The sequence below is a fragment of the Macrobrachium rosenbergii genome, chromosome 55, assembly GCF_040412425.1.
Source record: "Macrobrachium rosenbergii isolate ZJJX-2024 chromosome 55, ASM4041242v1, whole genome shotgun sequence".
Lineage (NCBI taxonomy): Eukaryota > Metazoa > Arthropoda > Malacostraca > Decapoda > Palaemonidae > Macrobrachium > Macrobrachium rosenbergii.
In genome coordinates this window covers 53549411-53569458 of record NC_089795.1, presented here as the reverse complement: position 1 = coordinate 53569458, position 20048 = coordinate 53549411, and the positions used below count along the sequence as shown (strand labels likewise).

The 20048-nt window shown below is 41.3% G+C and overlaps 1 protein-coding gene across 1 annotated transcript in view; it reads right to left on the bottom strand.

The window, feature by feature from the left end:
• Positions 1 to 747: 747 nt before the first annotated feature.
• cutlet (chromosome transmission fidelity protein 18 homolog) overlaps positions 748 to 20048 on the bottom strand; it is a 138498-nt gene continuing 119197 nt past the window's right edge. The window contains 1 exon segment of the mRNA XM_067098543.1: positions 748 to 1398. The gene's annotated coding sequence lies outside the window, so the exon portion shown is untranslated.

The window sequence follows — 20048 nt, the reverse complement described above, 5'->3', positions numbered from 1 at the left end:
CTCTCTCATTTATCACCTTCATAACCTAATAATCTGCTCTCTCCCTCTGAGAAATCATCCTGATTATTTCAGAACCCCTTCTCTCTCTCTCTCTCTCATGATTAATCTTAATTGCTTGAGAACCTTTTCTCTCTTTCTTTCCTATAATTTCATCTTGTTTATGTAATGAACCTCATCCCTCTTTTATAATTTAACTTCATTTGGAACCTCAACTCATTTACAAATAATTAATTGAAGATCCACTTCTCTCTCTCTCTCTCAGCCTTGTTCTTCTTCCAATTACTTTCTGACCTAAATGCACAGTTGGCTGAATAAGAGATAATGCTTGTTAATTGTGCACACTCAATGAAATTTTTTTCATACATACAATCACTGTATTATGTTGAAATTTCCCTCAGCTGTCCCCTGACAAAGCAAAGATACCACTTTGAAAGCAAAATTTCATACTGAGTGGATTGACTGAAAGTGTTATGGGGTCTTTATTACACTGGAAGACAGATCCCTCCTCCTCTGTAACAGAAGGACCTTTATTTCTTGAACTCACAATGTTTACCACTATGGGATGGAGAATTTCATAAAGAGAGGCATAAAGCAAGATTTGTGTTAGAAACCTACCTGAATTTTCATAGTTAATCATAACAATATGCAGTATCGACATCACTACCTATACAATTCCCTATCTCTGACAGTTTTTAAAGGTGATGCCATTAATTTTGGACTAGATTGAAGGTGTTAAAAATCTCAAAATTTATATTTCAATTTTACTGAAACTGAATATAAAATCACACTAATAAAAATATATAATACATCACAAATTTTGTATACAATGTGGCAGTAAATGTGAAATTAAACCGTGTCCAGAAAGATATTTAACCACAGATGATATATTTGTGGATCTTAAAGGATATAATTCTATGCCTATGTATTTTCATGGCTGTAACTATAGAAAAAACTGCACCGTCAGAAAAATGTCTTGAAATGCCTATGGGCACACCACAAAGTAAAAGGTTGAGACAGTGCAACATAAAAAATTTCAATAAATTCATTAAGCAACAGATTAACCAACCTGGGTCAATCTGTTCTAATCACAATTTATTCTGAAGAGCGGCTATTCAAAATATAAATGTTCTCATATCTCCTATACTACAGTTTCATACCAGTGATTTATAAAGTTAAAGGAAATGTATTCCATATAAATATCAATTATGGTATCAGGCTTCAATAAAACCATATTAAATCAATCCTATATTGCAATTTACCTCACATAACATTTGTACAAAATAAAAAAGTATATATATCAAAACAAGTCCTTCACCTTAACAGACCTGCGAACAGCATTACTATAACCCTCTTTAAATCTAAACCAAATATCACTTTTAACAATTTCATTTGTTGCACCTGAAAAAAAGAAAAAATATTGCAGTGCATTTGTTCATAAACTACTTATTTCTACAGTTCTATAGGCTACTGTATACAAAAGCTCAATCAGTTTTATAAGAAAACAGGTTTTGACGTAGGAAAAACCTATTTTTGGTAGCCACTGGGAGTCCTAAAAGGAGTCACTCTCATGATCCCTAGAGGGGCTCCATAAGATAGACCAACCAATTTCAAAGAAATTCAAAGCGACTTACCTATATATGCTGGGTTTGGATGTGGTATTGTTGCACCTTTCCCAGCAATATCTTAGCATACCCACCAAATCAAGAAAACCCCTAGTCTTCTGCCATAGTGCCTATGGGGTCAGGACTTCCTGTACCACCTACTGATACACAGTGTAGTCGAATTTGTTCACGCTCATGGCAAAAATGTTTTAGGAATGCTGTTCCTCATGACCACCCCATACACTCGAAGGCTTCTTCAAAAGAAACATTTCCAAAGAAAACTAACGATGTATTTGCCTTTTGAATGTCAAACAACTTAGGAAAGGAGTGGAAGTCTGCGTTTTTCATAAGGGGCTCCACACTTATTCTCACCCCATGTAGATGGAGTGTTTTGTTATGCTAGGGTGTAGGAAAATCAGACCTTCTGGGGTGTTTGCTGTGACCTCTAGGTAAACCTTAAGTGCTTGAACCAGGCATAAGTTTTACTTGACAAATTGAGTTACCTTATCAGAATTGGAGATTTTCTTTTTAAAGAGTTCTCATTCTTGGCCAAGAATGATGGGCCAGAAACAATAATAAATGACTGTTAGCTGTAAGAGTAACACAGCGTTGTCCCTGTCTAAGACAGCCCAGTTCACTAATGCGAGCTCCTGATGCAAAAGCAGTCAAGAGGATCGCCTTTTGCAGCATATTTGTTGTAGTTGTATTGGGCCCAATGAACTGAGGGGTTGACAGAAGACTAAGCACCTTCTTCAGTGACCTGGTAATGGGAAGCCTTGCAGGAGCAGGCCTTGGCAATGCAAAAGACCTGAGAAGGGAAGTAACAATTTCTATATTAAAATCATTTCCAGATGCATAAATCAAGGGTTCCGACAATGCTGCCTTGTATGCCATGACTGCTGTAACTGCAAGGCACTTGTTTGCAAAAAGATATATAAGAAAATGTAAAAGTATTTTTACAGAGATCTCAACTGGGCTCTTATCATGGATATAATCTAACCATACTTTCCACACGGACTAGTACTGTCAAAGAGATGATGTCCGTAGTTTCTGCACTATGTACCTAGCAATGTTGGGTGGGTAATTTTCACGGTAGACAAGATTTTAAAATCCACACGCGGTCTCGGGTCAGCAAAGAGGATGTGTAAATGACTTTCATTCCTACTGTCTGGGATAAAACAGTGGACGATAATGGAATTGAGTTCTCTGCCTGTTGTAAAAGCAATAGGAACCAATGCCTTTTTGGCTAATTTGAGGCTATTAAGAAAACAGTTCCATTGAAAGTTAGAAGTTTGTTCAAAAACCCTCGAAATCTGGAACAATAGAGGAAAAAGGTATACTGTCCTCCATTTGTTCCAGTCTTGCAGGAATATATTGTCCTCCATTTGTTCCAGTCTTGTAGGAATGCATCTCTTGCTATTGCTTGATTGTCCAGGTTTGGAGACACATTGGAAGTTGATGGTTCTCACATGTGACAAACAGGTCCACTTCTAGATGTGGAAGCATGTTGGCAACTAATTGAAAGGAGTGATTGTCTAACATACACTCAGTCGAGGCTGTTGTGTTCCCTGATAGAGGGTCTGCTGTTACAGTACACTGAAAGACCCTGTGAGGTGAATTGCACCATCTGGAAGGATGCACAATCGCATTGAGAGATGAACGCGAAAGCCCCACCTCTCTTGATGCAGATGGCATGCAACCTCTGTTATCTACTAGACCGCCAAAATGCATGCCCTTTGGAGGGTTTAGTTTTCAAGAGAGATAGAAGCCATTAGCTCCAGAAAGTTGATACATATGGCACTTCCTCAGAGCAGGTGACCATCTCCCTGCTACCTGACGATCCTCCCAATGGCCACCCCAACCTGTCAAAGAGGCATCCATGTGTATTATCACTTGTACAGACAGAGGAGTCCGGGCAACCTGTTTTGCCAGAAGCCCCTTCCAAGTCCACAGCCAGAGTATTTCCCCCACCTTTCTACTCCTTTGATGAAGCTGATCGCGAATGTTTTTCTTGCATGCAATAGTCAGAATTTGTTATCATGTTTTTAGTTGCAATCTGAGGATTGGGTCTACCACAGATGTGAACCGCAACGGGCCCATCATAAGCTCCAACTGACATCTGGAAAAGCTGGGCTGTGAAAAGAACCTTTTCAGTTCCTTCCTTATTCTGTTTTGAGTATCAGAGGGGGAAAAACAACTGGCCATGAAGAGTATCCCAACCAAGTCCCAGCCACTGAAAGTGTCTGTTGGGTGTAAGGTGGGATTTGTTCCAATATATTAGAAAGCCTTTTGCTTAGAGCCTGTCGACTACCACTCATAGGCTTCATAAGCACTCTTCTCTGGTTGGCCCCCAGATTAGCCAATCATCTAGGCAGGCTACCAGCTGAATTCCTTGTTTTCTGAATTCCTGGACAACTACTATTGTTAATTCTGTAAAGATTCTTGGGGTAATGTGCAATGTTTAACCCAAAGGGCATGACCTTGAATTTGTATGTTACCTTTCCCTACCCCGAACTCTAAGAAGGGGCGGAAGGGAATAGCGATAGGGACATGTCAGTATGCATCTTTCAGATCTACAGAAACAGTCCAAGTCCCTTGCAGAACGATTGAACATAACTTGAGCAACAGTAGTTATCCAGAAACTGTGACAAACAATGTGTTTTATTCAATTTTGTTAGGTCAAGGATCACCCTCCGTTCAGAGGAATCCTCTTGGTGGCACTGAAGAGACGTGCTGGGTGGTGAATATAGGTATGTCTCTATGGATTCCTTTAAAAAAGCCTTCTGCACGTAATCTTCCATAGAGGGGTCTGGTTCTTGGAAAAACCTCTTTAAAGGAGGGGTGAGACCATTTCCACCCTAGCCCGTTTAGGATAATGCTGTGTCCCCAAGAGGAGGACTTCCATTGTATGTGATGCTGTAGAAGACAATTCCTGACCATACCATTCTTATTAGGCTCTACCTTTTCCCTTGCCTTTAATATGCATTCCTGGAGTTGCTTTTTCTTTTTTCCCCAATACAAGAGTCTTTGCATGCCTTGAAAGGGGTGTTTTTGCTACTGTTGTCCCTTCTTCTGTTGTTGTTGGAAGGATCTTTTAGGGGCAACAGAAGGCTTGTATGACTCCGAGTCATAACAAACCTTCTTTGGTTCAGGAAGAGGAAACTCCCCAGTCCGTTGCTTCCCAGATTCCTCTTTTCCAAGGAGAGCATAATTGTACAGTTCTGCTGTCGGGCTTGTTCACCGAGTTGAGTCACAACAGACTCCTCAAAGAGGTTCTTAGAGAAGAGGTTGGAATGTAATAAGGTTGGTAAATTGGGGAATGACATATTGGAGCCTGCCAATGTTTCCATTCTAGCCTCTATGCGACACTAGAAAATCAGAGTGCTCCCCATAGGGTCTGCATAAGTGTTTTGGCTACAGTAGCAAACATTGTTCTACAAGATTCTGGAAGCCTTCTAATAGAAACTTTCAGCACACTAGTAGAGGTTATGATATTGAGGAGGTGGAATCTAGCATGAAATTCAGCCAAGGCTGTCCCTTCTGAATTGTTCTCACAGGGGTCCCGAACTGTTGAGCAGCCACATCCAGGGGGAGCTTTTTCCTCTCAAAAGGAAGAACAAGTGTTGTCCATTCCTTAGTAGAACTATCAGACACTGGGATGACGGTGACAAATGGCTTTAATTCTGCTATTGGCTCTCATTTCCCAGCTGCTACAAAATCCTGAAAATTTGCCTTCACATGATTAATTGTTTTAAAAGTGAAGGGACAGAAGGCTGGGGCTACCCGTCGAGCATATTGGGTCTTATCTAAAATAGAAGTAAAACTCCATTTTCCACTGACCTGACAAAAGTCTCTTCTATGGCTTTCAATGCTATATTCTTAGGTAGGATAACCGTCTCCTTCGGCTGTTTCTCAATACCTACTGAAGGAGGGACTAAGCGCCATTCAGTGTTAGGAAACGCTGCCCTGTCCCAAAATTCTACATGTTCAACTTAAATCATGGCTTTCCTTTCATTAATAAGGTATTTACCATCAGGAGAGAAGATACACATCCAGGCGTCACGCCAAGGGTTATCATTATCATCAGGGGCGGTTACTGGAGCCCCTACTGTCCTTTGATTTGAAGTTCTATAGCCTGAACTGACCTTTTGTTGCTACCAGTTGGAGCTCTAAACCCAGACTCTGCCCGGTAGGCTGTGCAGCCACTTTATTTTTTGTTTAAAGGCTGAAAATTTCTTACATCTTATATCCTATTCAGTGTCCAGGACTGACCTGAATTCCTGTCTGGAATCATGGATAACATCTCTGATATACTGATGCTCAGTAGCAAGGACATCTTTGATACTGTTCATAATTTCCTCACAGAAGTCAGCAAAAGCAGCAAGCGTTATTTCCCTATTAGGGAAGCTTGTGTCATTTGATTGTGGCCAAGCAGCCATACTGTGACTGCCCAGCAACAAAAGATCAGCAGTCCTAGATGAATCACTATACCCCACAGAAGATACACACACTTTAGATGGGGTTAGGTGTACCCTGTTAGGAACCCCTTCATTATCTGATTGCTGCATGAGAGACAGATTCTCCTCTGAGGTATCTCTTTCATGTACAGCGGAAGGCTGTGTCTCTGGTCCTTCCAGGTTCAGCAAGACAGTTTCAGTGGTAATATTCACTTTATGTCCGATCGCAGGAACATCACCCACATGTAAAGATTCCTTTTCTCCATCAGAAGGGTTTATCTGGGAGGTACTAGGAACCAGTGCTTTTGGGTATTGGCCCAAACATGGGTTCTGGTCAGAGAGGGAGGGAAATATACTCTGCTGGAGTTTTGCCGGAACGATGTAATCTCCTCCCTCCGTACCCTTATTGAAACCCAGGACCCAGCAAATCAACTTAAAACTTGTTGCGAGGAGCATGTTACAAATTTCAGACATGTCTGGCAACCATCCAAACTTCCCTTTATTCCTACAAGGGCTATGTTCATGGCAGGTGGTATGGACCGTATCCACTGGCAAAAAGCGGGCCGAGCAATTTGCTGCGGCACACCTGTAGTGATATAAGGAACAAGTATTTATTAAAAACTACTTGGTACTAACCATCTATAATCACTGTATGAACAATATACGTATTCAAGATACTACAGGCTATCTTGGTCACAAGTGTGTAGCTACAGTATGATGTTATGATAATGGTTATACATAAGATAGTGGTAAGTATTATCTTGTTCATAGATACTACCATAATTCTGTCTAAATATATTTCTTACAAATGTTAGATGTGCTAATTATTTGTAATAACTTAGGTAGCACAACTAACATGAATATGTTAATTTGGGCACAAGTATGTAGTCACATTGCTGTATATTGTTAGCCATCATAACAATGGTTTTTTTTTGTCTAAGACAGTAGTCATGTATTCAATTATATCATAACTACATAAAATTTTGCCTTGAAAGTAAATTCTTGAATATTACACCACTCCATCAAGTCAAAGCTAACTGTTTATCATAAATTTAATTTGCAAATTTATGATTTGTTTACTGGGCCTAGGCTACTTGCAAGCTGCTGGAAAATATATAAACTACATAAGAAAGCACTTCAATGAAAATATTTTGCCAAAGGAAAAAATTTTTTAAATAAGCTAGTTGCATATAAATTAAATACAATTTCGATGCCCGTTATATACTAATGTAAAAGTTTCATCATCACATAGGAAACCAGACGTCACAAATGTTTCCCTAGTGACTTCACCATTGGCAAAACAACACCTACTAGAAGTAGGTCTGTGACAGAAAACATCGTATAATCTGATACAAGCTCTCTGATATTAATGCTAAATGGGGAATATTATCACAAAACTATTCAATCAATTAATTAGTTTTACTTAACACCAAGGTCTGGAAGTTGAGCCCTAGCAAAAAGCCGGCCATGGCTGTAAGTAGTGAGTCGTTAGTTTACTAACCAAACGGAAGTAGCCCAGCATAGTTACTAAGTAGCCAAAGATAAATAATTGAGATAAAAAGGTCATCTACCAACGATCTTCAATAACAACACTGATTACAGTATTATTTCAATATAATTAAACATTGTTTGCCAGTTAATCAAAACAGTAGTGTAAACAACCAAACCAACCTAATTGACATTGTCACTGATGTCTCATCTTGTGGGAGATGTCTCACAAATTTTAACGAAATAAGCTACCAGCTGAAAAGTTATTAAAACTAAAATTTTCCACCAGTACATAATACTATGCACTTAATTTGCTTCTGATGACCATGTTCTTCCAAGGAGACAAAATCTTACCATGTTTTAACTGTGCAGACCTAGGAAATAATGGGCAGTTGGTCAAGCCCAGCGTGCGTCGTTGCCATGATAGTGGATGATGTGCGAAGCGCGGTTGCCACGTCTGCGGGTTAAGACGAGGAAGAACCTAGGCAGTCACTGTAGACAAGAGAAAGAGCCCTCTTGTATTGGGTTCTATAATCCATCAGGTCAACGTCCACTATACTGGCCAAGACCAACTAGAAGAGAATTCTTTGAAATTGGTTGGTCTATCTTATGGAGCCCCTCTAGAGACCATGAGAGTAACTCCTTTGAGGATGAACAGCTGTTACGCTATCAAAAATGGCTTCATCTGATTAACTGTGGTCACTTATCACTTATTCATACCTTCAAGTAATTCTAACATTTCTAATCAAAATTCATATGTAAAACATGTTCTTTTTGCCACTGGCACAAGAAGTACACAATGCCAAACTGATGAAAAAATCCATGAAATATTAAAAGGTAGCCATTAAGTGATGATGAACTACAGTGATCACAAGAAAAAAAGTTATGATTGTCCTTTACTAAATTAAGGGTTTGAATATTGGTAAAAATATTGTTAAAATTTTTAATATTCTTATACAGAAATCTTAATTTACAAAAAACATCATGCATTAGCTTAGAATACGGAAATTAAGATGACAAGATGTGACGATGGATGGTGAAACTCTTGGTGTATGTGAAGAAACAAATATAACCTTGCAAAAAAATTAATCTTTCACATGTGAATCCACTATTTTACAAGAATCAGATCCATCTCAACTCCTCTGCACCTGGCAGATGATCCATAAACCCCAAACAGGGACTCAACCACCTTCCAGAGGGGACTGAGAGGCAAATGCATGGACTGCTAGCAATGGGTTTGAATAAGAAAATTTGTTTTAATTTTAAAAAGTTCCTCACACTCTATCTACCTATATGTCTTCCCTACAAGTCTATTTATATTTCTATCTATCCATATATATATATATATATATATATATATATATATATATATATATATATATATATATATATATATATATATATATATATATATATATATATATATATACACAGGCAGTCCCCAGTTTACAATGGGGGTTCCATTCTACGCGTCTTAAGCCGAAAATCATCAGAAACCAAAAAATTATCGAAAATCGTCAAAAATCCTAAGAAAACCTTACTTTTAATGCTCTGGGTGTATTGGAAACGATGTAAACTGCATTTTTATTAACTCTTTCATCAAAAAAAACCTCCAAATTTTGATTATTCTGCCGTTTTGGAGCCATATTTCTTCCGTCAGATCAGTGTACGACGCGTCTTAACCCTGGAACATGCATTGTAAACCGGGAAATAATTTCTGATGAATATATGTGAAAAGTGTCGTAACCTCGGAACATCATAAGCCGGACCCGTCATAAACCGGGGACTGCCTGTATATACAGTATATATTTATATACATACATACTAGCTGACCAACCCAGCGCTGCCTGGGAAAATTCTTTAGATTTCAGATAAATTTTCTTGCATCTCCTTTGAACTGTTTTGTTGTGTAAAGAATGTGTACTATCATTGAAAATAATTTTCTTTCCCTTGAGTAATAATTCTGTTTTGAATTCATTACTTTAAATAAACATGATATATAGTGGTACCTCAGTTAACGAACAGTCCTGTTAACGAACAAATCAGGTTACGAACCAGACGTTTGGAAATTTTTTGTTGCGGTTTGCAAACCGTGCTTCTGGCCATGAACACAAAAATATCCCCCAAAAGGCTCCACTGAAAGCTCCCCAAAGAACCACCCGAAACACAAAGAAGAGTATATTATGTCTAAAGTATGGCTGTGGAATGTATAAAAAACTTGTTTTAGATGTATACCTTCAGAGGTCGAATATCTGAAAAATAAGAGAGAGAGAGAGAGAGAGAGAGAATGTTTTTCGAAATTATTGTTTTTGACTGTTACTCAGTCTTTTAATGGTAATTTACTTTTTTTTACTGAGCAAATATATTAAAAAAGAAATATCTTCCTTCTCTTCCCCCTTCTGTTCAGGAAAAGTGCATCTTAAACTAGAATGGGATATTAGTCTTATTTTAGAATCTGTTGAAGGTTTGACAGAATTCATCTTTGGGTAATCAATCTGCTGCCTCCCAGTGTGCGCTGTTTTTCATGGTCCCCTTTGAGAAGAAAGGTTTCGGTGGCCTCATTAGTCAGTAGCCTTGCTTAGGACTGTTCTGCAGCAAGGAACTAGGTCATTTCTAAGTAGGAAGCTATTCTGTGCTCTCCAACATCTTCCTCTCATCTGAACCGCATCTCCGAATATATTGTGGATAATTCGCCACTTTGCAGATTTGTCTGTGTCATGTTAATTCAAATATACCTCGGAAAATTCACCACTTCACGGATTTTAAAACACTTTAGTAATATCACTTCAAACACTTGAATATCACTGAAACACTTTACATTAATATCATTTCAAAGTTTAAGATTAAGATAAAAGTACAATACAGTAAATCATATGGGTACTCAACAGTGATCACTGTGGCATGAAGACAATGCTGATGAATTAGCTGTGCAGTGTAGACTCCAAGTAATGGCAGGCTACTGCCATGAAGGTGTTCCCTGACTTTCACATATCAAGAGGTTCTACCTTCTGCTGGAAGGTTATGACTTCCTCTGTCTCTTAGGCCCTTTGCCAGAAGTCTTAGCAGGAGCAGGCCGTTTTGGATCCATTTTATATGCAAACAAAAAGACTTCGCTGAATACTACACAATGCGAATGTGGTGCATACCTCATGGAAGCAACGCGATGCAGTGAGATAAAGATGCTTTGTTCCGCGAACTGTGAGTTTTTTGGGCTTGGGACGAACTTTTTTCAAAAGAAAAAATATGCTTTACAGTACATATTGATTACTGTATTTTGTTGCGTTTACATTAATATTACAGTATGGTACTGCATTTGAAAATTAGTACAGTACAGTAAATAATTTTTTGTCATAAATATTCATTCACGAAAATACTAACATGAAGATACATAGATCGAAGTGACGTCAACATACCTACCATCTCGTTCGTACATACGTATTGTACAGTACTACAGTAGTTACGTTGTTCTACAAACTACCCATGTATTTTAGATATGCTCTACTCTCATTCTAAAACACTCTACTATACTGTACTGTATTATCATTTCAAATCATCTTAAAAAACACAAAAAATCAATAAATACACAGTTGCACAGTACACAATGCGTAAAGAATACGATGTGCAGATGGCCCGACACTCACACAGTTCTTTAATTAGGCTTAAAGTGTAGTGTTTGCAGCGAGGTTTAAATTGTGTGTACGTACACGTGTAACTTATCTTCATGGATTGTACCACCGTAAAATGCTTCCTAAACACCCTGCTTCTTCTACAGCTTATGGGAAGGAGCCTAAACATGAGAGGAAGGTTATTGATACAATATGTTGTGTGAAGAAGGGGAAGAGGCACCCACAGAGGAGATGTAACTCCTCTGCTTTGCTGTGCAGTCATATCATCATTCATTCATTGGACTGCACAGCTAATTCATCATCATCATCTTCAATCAACACTGATCATTGGTGAGTACCCATATGATTTAATTAACCTTAACTCTTAAGGGGCAGGCTAAATACATTTCAAGCAGACCCCCAGACTGGGCAAACTTTAAGGTTGGCCAGTTTAAGAAAAAACACATCAATGGAAAGAGGAAGATATGTAAATGCATATATATTGTAAGAAAAAATTTAAATTTTCCCCTACCCCTTCCACGAAGTTGAAAGTGACTATTTACAACCCTGTGTGGGGCCTCTTTTACAAGACACTCATAAAAATATGTTAATTTTACCAAGTTATGCATGTTTTTCTAATAATTTATTTTATTTTATTTGGTAAAATTCTAATGACAGCTCACACTATATCGTAACAAATAAGAACTAAAATCAGTAACAAATTCTGAGTATATTTGTTGTAAAATATTTATGAGATTTACTGAGATGGGGAGATGCAGTAACTTTTTGTGAGGTATACATGTTTTCTCTAATATTCCTTTGTACTCTTCTTTGCAAAATTACAATTACAGCTGACATATCATAAAAGATAAGAACGAAAACCAACAGCAATCCCTGGGTATATTTATGAGCAAATAAATGAAAAGATGTCCCGGAGCTGCAAAGAGGCATTACATCCCCCTCTGAAATCTCAAAGCATACTGATTGATGTCTCTCCCATGCCAAGGTATTATAGTTGCCATAAGTCATTTATGGACCACTGAAGTGCTATGAACATCTTTCCCGCTAAATTCATTCAAACAGTTTGGTGCGTAATTTTAATACTCATAGGAGCATTCCCATCCATTACCCAAAACCTGTTATAGATACTCATATGAGGATTCCCATCCATTAAGGGTTAATATCTCTCTCTCTCTCACTCTCGTGAATTACCAATGTTTCCCTTGTAAAAGAAAATGGGACAGCATGAATAGTACTGCAAGAAAGAAAATGCATGCCTGAATACTGTACAATACAGGAGGAACTTAATTAGTTTTCACCCATAGTTGTCAGCCATATATATTTTTAAAACTAACGTTGTAAGATGACTTTAAAATATTAAAGTATTTTAGGATGATAGCTTAAGGTATATTTGGTGTTTGAAATACTAAAATAGGCAGTTATTAACAGTTTCAGAGGGGTCGTTGGTGTCTGAACTATTAAAGCAGGCAGTTATAAGCATTTTTAGAGGGGTGTTCCAATTTAACGCAGATTTTTGCTTAACGCGGGTGGTCGTGGTCCCTAACCCCTGCAATTACTGGGGACCCACTGTATTTCAAATTTCACAGTTGCAATTAAAGCCAATATCATAATATTATGAAAATTTTTTATGATTTTTCTTATCTTTTTAACATTTGAACCTATGCTTGATGAAGACATTTTTTTGTCGAACGCATCAACGATGAGTGAAGTTCTGAAAATTTTTTCTTTGCTGTTTTTCTGAAATTTTATTATAAGCAATATTTTCTTACTGTTTTGATATGAATGAAAGGTGTCACACTTATGACACATACTATGGCCTTATCTTATGAGACAGACGTGTTTTCGCATTCAAATAAGAAATAAATTTGTAGCATGTTAGGTTGCCAGCTTGGGAAGTCTGAACGAAATCTTATGCAGTCATGTAGCATCAATTCTGCGCATGGCTGAACCTAAGTGGCACGAACACCTGACAGTACCCTCCAACAACTTCCAGTCAAGATTCAAAACCATTGGGCTATCAAGGGAGGTATAATTTAATGCCGACTCTGCCATACATATACCTGTCGAGTGCAGGGATTCGTACTTACCCACCCCCACCATGACAGCCGATTGGTATGTTTGGAACACAGCTATTTTATGAATTTTCATCACATCACCGTGACATTTTATATACAAACATACAGCTACAAACATCGTTTAATATCCAATTCGTGCTACTTATAATTCCCCTTTGGTGATATTCCCGAAGCAATGCAAACTATACAGTATATTAAACGACATTTGTAGCTTAATGTTTGTATATAAAATGTCACGGTGTTGTGATAAAAAAAAAATATATATTGGATCAAGACCCTGCAGCACCGATCCATTTATCACTTATAATTCCCCTTCGGTGATAATTCCACATCGTGGATATTCCTGAAGTAGCGTGAATTGGATACTAAACGACATTTGTAGCTTCATGATTGTATATATATCACAGTGTAATAAAAATTTCATATGCATACATATATACAGGCAGTCCACGGTTATCAGCGATCCGGTTTTATGGGGCTTGTCTAGAGACAAAAATGGCAATTTTCAGGGCTGAAAATCGCCGATTTCCACTATCGGCGCTGATAATTGGGTATTGGCACATACATACCTAATAACAGAAGCATAAAAAATAAGCTGAATCCACCGATTTTGGTTATCACATGCCGTCAGAACCAAGCTCAGCGATAAACTGGGACCATATACATATGTATGCATATATATATATATATATATATATATATATATATATATATATATATATATATATATATATATATATATATATATATATATATATATATATAGTATATATATATAATATATATATATATATATATTATATATATAATATATATATATATAATATAATATATATATATATATATATATATATATATATATATATATATATATATATATATATATATTTGTAAAAGAGTAGCAAAAAATCATTAGAAACTCTTCTCCTTCCTGCTTTGGGTTAGTTTGAACCTTTGAAGGTGGAAATAAGGGCTCAGAGAAAGCATAATAGTTTTAGGGACAGTAAACTGGCTTTGCAATTGTTTTTGGTACAGGGAAAGAAAATCGCTTTCTATGATATCCGTCAATCTGGGTCCAGGACATCGCCCCCCTGCACCCTGTCCAGAAGCAATAAAAGGTCAGGGCCAGGATAGCTAGCCCCACACGCGCTTCGCTAGTTTAAGCGAAACAAGTCCAGTCTCGGGCCGTTGCCCCTGCCCTCCTCTTCGCTCGCCGCCACGTGGATCCCATCGGCTGCCCTGTGTGCCCTAAGTGTTTCCATTCCCACGTGGCCTTTTGCGAAGACTGCAAGGGGGATTGCAAGTCTTCCAAACGCTGAAAGGACATTAAACGTGCAAACTTTCATCATCCTAGGGCGCCCTTTTCATCCCAATCTACGATTTGAAGAAATACCTTGAGAGGGAGGCTACCATTTACCACGCTCCCACACGTGTTTCTCGGCAGAAGACGCTGTCATCCCTGCGCCCCTACAAATGTGGTAATGTACCCAAAACGAAAGGTTGCTAGTCACGATTACTTAGCCCTTTTGCATTTATTAATCTTCTGCCCTATAACTTTGTGTTCCTGATATTCCTTGGTTCAAGCCAGGCCCATTTGTTCACAGCTTCTTCCTCTGAGTCACAAGTAACGCCTGCGGGAGTCCTTGCGCTCTTCAATTTTCGATAATTCAATCCCAAATTCCAGCATTAGATAACGTGGGTCCAAATATCGTTTCAGAAAGACGCCCTGTAGCAGAATTATCCTTGGTCCGTGTTCTGGCATTCCCAGCTCCCCCTTGGGAGGACTTCTCGGTAATTTACCATTTTCAGTTAATTTTCCTTTTTGACCTTGTGTGCTATCAAATATAACTATTTTATATCCACGTGTTTCACGCACTTCCCTAGTGAAGAGCCCTCCGCTCCGTGTAATTCCCTTTTTGTTTGTGTTTTTATATGTCCTGGGTATCTTACAAGGCCATTTTCGAAAAAGTAAAATTGTGGAGTCATAAGATCACCTGCAAAAACATATAAAATGGCGCCTGACCAGTGATTCTCGTAATGATTGCATCCCCTCTTCCCTTTGTTGTTTGTGGGTGTAGTTTGTGAAATCAGCAATTAGCTCAAGCTAAGCTGGATCTGAGGACAGATTAGACCTTTGAAAGAAAGCCAAGCGCAATGAGCCAAGGAAATTCTGCGTAGGAAATGAAAACTGTGTTTATTTTAAGCGTGGGGCGTATAAACGTGACCAGATCCTAGATTTTTTTTTTTATAGTAGAGGCGCATGTCCGGGAAAGCAGAGGATGCCGAAAACTTAGCTTTGGGAGGCGCACGCGGCTTGCATGCCATTCATTAGGTTATACAGGTGATAAATCATTAAAGGAATAGTGCGCGTATTCCTCCTGTAGAAACGAGTGATTTGAGGCGAATCATTGAGTGGCGAGGGCCTGTCAACCACGTGTTCGAAAGTCAGATTAGCATTGCTGGCGCATTTTACCCTCTCTCTCTCTCGTTTTAGAAATAGGAGCGCAGTGGCGTATATTATATGCCCAGGGCGAAAAGGGTCAACAAACGTGTTTACGTCGTTCATTCATTTGGCGCAGACGGCCTTGACCGTCCATTCCCGTGGCCCAGTTAGGAAAACATTTGTTTGTTTGATTTGCTTAGCTCTACCAAATTGTTTTGCATTATTGGGGGTCTGACATTATATGTTCTGTGTTCTGTTTTTTTTTTTTTTTGTGTGTTTGTTTTGTGCTTTTACTCGGCTGCGTGTGTTGCCTATCTGTTGTGAATGTGGGATGGCCACCACCTAATTGTCCTTGAGAATAACACTTCTCCCATAAGTCATTAAAACTAGCGCCCTCGCTGATCAGGCGTCGTCTGTGCGGGAAATTCGGCGCCTATAAATTCTATTCTTGTCCCCAATAAATCCGTGTAAACCGTCGGTCCGTTGGTGAGACCAATTCATTTCCATTCAGTCCCCAAGTGAGCCCGTTTAGCCGGTGGTCGGGAGACCTAAATATATATCAATCTAGTCCCCAAGTAAGCCCGTTTGTCGTTACCTTGGGAGACCAATCATTGCTAACTAATCGTCCCCAATCAGCCCGTTTCGTGGTAAGTCGGAGACCAATCATTGCTAAATTCATCGTCCCCAATCAGCCCGCTCCGGGTAAGTCGGAGACCAATCATTGCTAACTTATCGTCCCCAATCAGCCCATTTTGTCGGTAAATCGAGACCAATCATTGCTAACTCATCGTCCCCAATCAGCCCGCCTCGCCGGTAAACCGGGAGACCAATCATTGCTAATTCATCGTCCCCAATCAGCCCGCTCCGGCTGGGTAAATCGGGAGACCAATCATCGCTAATTCATCGTCCCCAATCAGCCCGTTTGATCGGTAAATCGGAGACCAATCATTGCTAACTTATCGCCCCCAATCAGCCCATTTTGTCGGTAAATCGGAGACCAATCATCGCTAATTCATCGTCCCCAATCAGCCCGCTTCGTCGGTAAATCGAGACCAATCATCGCTAATTCATCGCCGTCCCCAATCAGCCGCCGTCGGTAAACCGGAGACCAATCATTGCTAAATTCATCGTCCCCCAATCAGCCCGCCGTCGGTAAAACTGAGACCAATCATTGCTAATTCATCGTCCCCAATCAGCCCGCTTCGTGATGTAAAACCGAGACCAATCATTGCTAATTCATCGTCCCCAATCAGCCCGTTTTGTCGGTAAATAGGAGACCAATCATTGCTAATTCATCGTCCCCAATCAGCCCGCCGTCGGTAAATAGGAGACCAATCATCGCTAACTTATCGCCCCAATCAGCCCATTTGTCGGTAAATCGGAGACCAATCATCGCTAATTTATCGTCCCCAATCAGCCCGCCGTCGGTAAATAGGGAGACCAATCATACGTCCTTTGAAAAAGTGTCCAAGATTCCCACAGCTCTGGGAAATTAATTCTGTGTGTTACTAGCGTCCTCTCCCCGCCTGCAAAATGTCGACACGGTCTCAGCAGAGCGAGGATTTCAAGTTCTTCATGTCCTCAGGAAGGAACTGGCCTTCCGGAGAGAACTAAGAGACTGGGTACAGGAGAGGATGGACGCCATACAGGCAGAAAGACAGGCTCAGGAGAGACAAGTAGAAGCAGAAAGACAGGCCCAGAGAGCCGAGATGGCCGCACGGCAGGAACGAGAGAAGCAGAGAGACAGGAACGAGAAGCAGAGAGACAGGAACGGGAGGCAGAGAGGCTGGCTCGGGAGAAACGGGAGGGGACGAGAGAGACAGGAACGTGAGGCAGAAAGACTAGCCCAGGAGAAACGAGAAGAAGCCGAGAGGGAAGAAAGGGACAAGCAGCGTGCCCATGAACTCGCAATGCTGCAACAGAGTGGCCCTTCTCCTCCACCTGCCCCAGGGGATGAGCGCCTTCAGCCAGGCTCCGCCTGCATGCCGGTGGACGGAGGCCGAGCCCGAGGTGTGGCTCGACAGCGCCGAGACAGTGTTAAAGGCCTGCCCCCTGAGTGCGCCGAACTCTCCCTGGTGTTGGGCAAGTTCCTGGAGGAAGGCCCTGATTGCCTACAGGGCCCTCCCGCCGAGGAGCAGGAAAATTGGGGAGGTCGTACGCCAGACTATTGCCAAGGCGTACGAGATAACCCCTGAACGCTGGAGGGAGCGCTGGCGCGGGCTAGTGAAGGAGGCCAATCAAACCTGGGCAGACTGGGCCTACAAGTCCAGCGTGCCGTGCCAAATGGTTCGAGGCCGTGGGGGTTACGACCCTCAACGATGCCATCGAACAAATACAAATAGAGAACTTTACTTACACCTCGCGGCCTCGCCACGCACATCGCCGGGAAGGAGCCCCTACCTTAGCTGATTTGCCGAATAGCGGATCTATGGGACACCCATCACCCCAGGAGAGCTCTGCAGCGCAAATTACGCCTACCCGCCTACCTATCGGGTGCCCCTCCATGAAGAATGGGCAATCACAGAAGCCCGTTGTGTGCGGTTCTGTAAAAAGATCGGGCATGCCAAGGAGCAATGCCGCAGTAAACCACCCCAGTCTCTCTCCCGGAGAGCCCCTAATAAGTCGCCTGCGCCCTCTGCGGGCAGCAGTGCGAAGAGATTTCAGCCAAACCTTTTGCACGGCGTGCAAGGTTTATGGCCACTCTTCCTCATGGGCAAAATGCCCTAGAAATAATAAGGCAGGAACTCCCGTCAGCCCTGGCAATAACTAATCCCGAGTCCTTAGGCCCTCCTGCCGAGGGTCCCATCTATGTGGCACCTCCTCCTCGAGGTAAACACTCAGCACGCCAGGTCAAGGCATTTGCGACTCTGGCGCGCAAATTTCCCTCATAAGGAGGGACAAAGTTCCCTATGGAGCTATAATGAGACCGACGCAAGCTCGTCACCATTGAGGGCATTAACAATTTTAAAATGATCCTCCCTACGGTCCAACTGAGGGTCACCCGACCCCACAGAGCCAGGACCCCGTCTACGCCGTAGCGAAACACATTCCAGGAGACTATGACGTCCTCCTGGGCCAAGACTTTGCGTCCCTTTGCAGCCACAACCATTCACGGGTCCCCATTCCCCAATAAATCATCCAAATCCAGGTCCAGTGCCCGCACGGCATCAGTGCCAGTGCCGAGGCCTCAGCCAGATCTCCCTTCAGGAGAATCTCGGCCTCAGCTCCTCTGCCAGTGCCTTGGCGCACTGAGCAGTGCCAGTCTCCGTCCGTCCAGACAGACGACCACCACCACCACATCGCCACCAGCGCCAGTGCCAATGTCAGTGCCTGAGCTGGTCACCCCTGCACCAAGCAAGTCGACCCCGCCCCGGCCGCCCCCTCTCTCGCCGCCCGCGCCGCAGATTCTTCCGCGAGTCATGATTCTGCCCCGCCTTCCTGGGCCGATGAACTCTGCGATCTGCGCCGGTTAATGTCCGAGATGGCGAACAAAATTCCCCTGGTCAGTTGTCGCAGCAGCTGACCCAGATGGCACCCCTTGCCGCCCCCTTTGGCCTCGGGCCCTCCGATTCCCGGCCAAGGACAACGGTCCAAGGAGGAGAGGTTCGCGGCGGAGTTACCACGGGTGTGGGCGATCGCAGGTAGTCCCACAAGGATCCCCCGAGCTCTTCTGGGCCCTGTGCAAACTTGGCATAGGGCCCTTCTTCATCTTTGAACGTCTGGCACCTTTCATCCAGGAGAGGATGCCAAGGCCTTCCGCTATCTTCTTCCTTTCTTTTGGAATTTCTATCCCTCATCCTTCTCTATCGATCTTTCCTTCACACTTTCTTATTTATCACATAGCGGCTTAGTTAACATATGGGATATCATCCCCTTTTAAAATACATAAATCATTTTATTTTGAAGCAGTAAGAGAGACAGAGTGGGAAGTGGCACGCCATAAGCCGTCCTTTGGCACAAGGCAGGCGTGTCAACTCTTCCTGAAGGGTCGCGCCCTTTGGGTTTCTTTCCCCGCCCCTTGGGCTGAGTTAGCTCTGACCGCCGTCTGTTGGCGACAGAAGTTAGATACAGAAGTAAATCCTAAATACCTCACTCTGTTATCCTTTATTTTCTCGTATATTATTTACTTTTGCATTTAATCTTTTCTTTTTACGAATCTTGAGTCACAAGACTCCTGCCCTTACAATTTTAACGTTGCCTTTAATCACATGGTCAGTGCGCCCGCCCTTTAGTATGAAGTAATATCCTTCGTTGTTGTTCTGTGTAGTTTCCTTTATTTTTATTTACATTTCTTTTTTTAATTATCCATGTGGAGAATGTTAGCCCTGTCCATTTTCCCCTTCATTTGTTTATCCTCC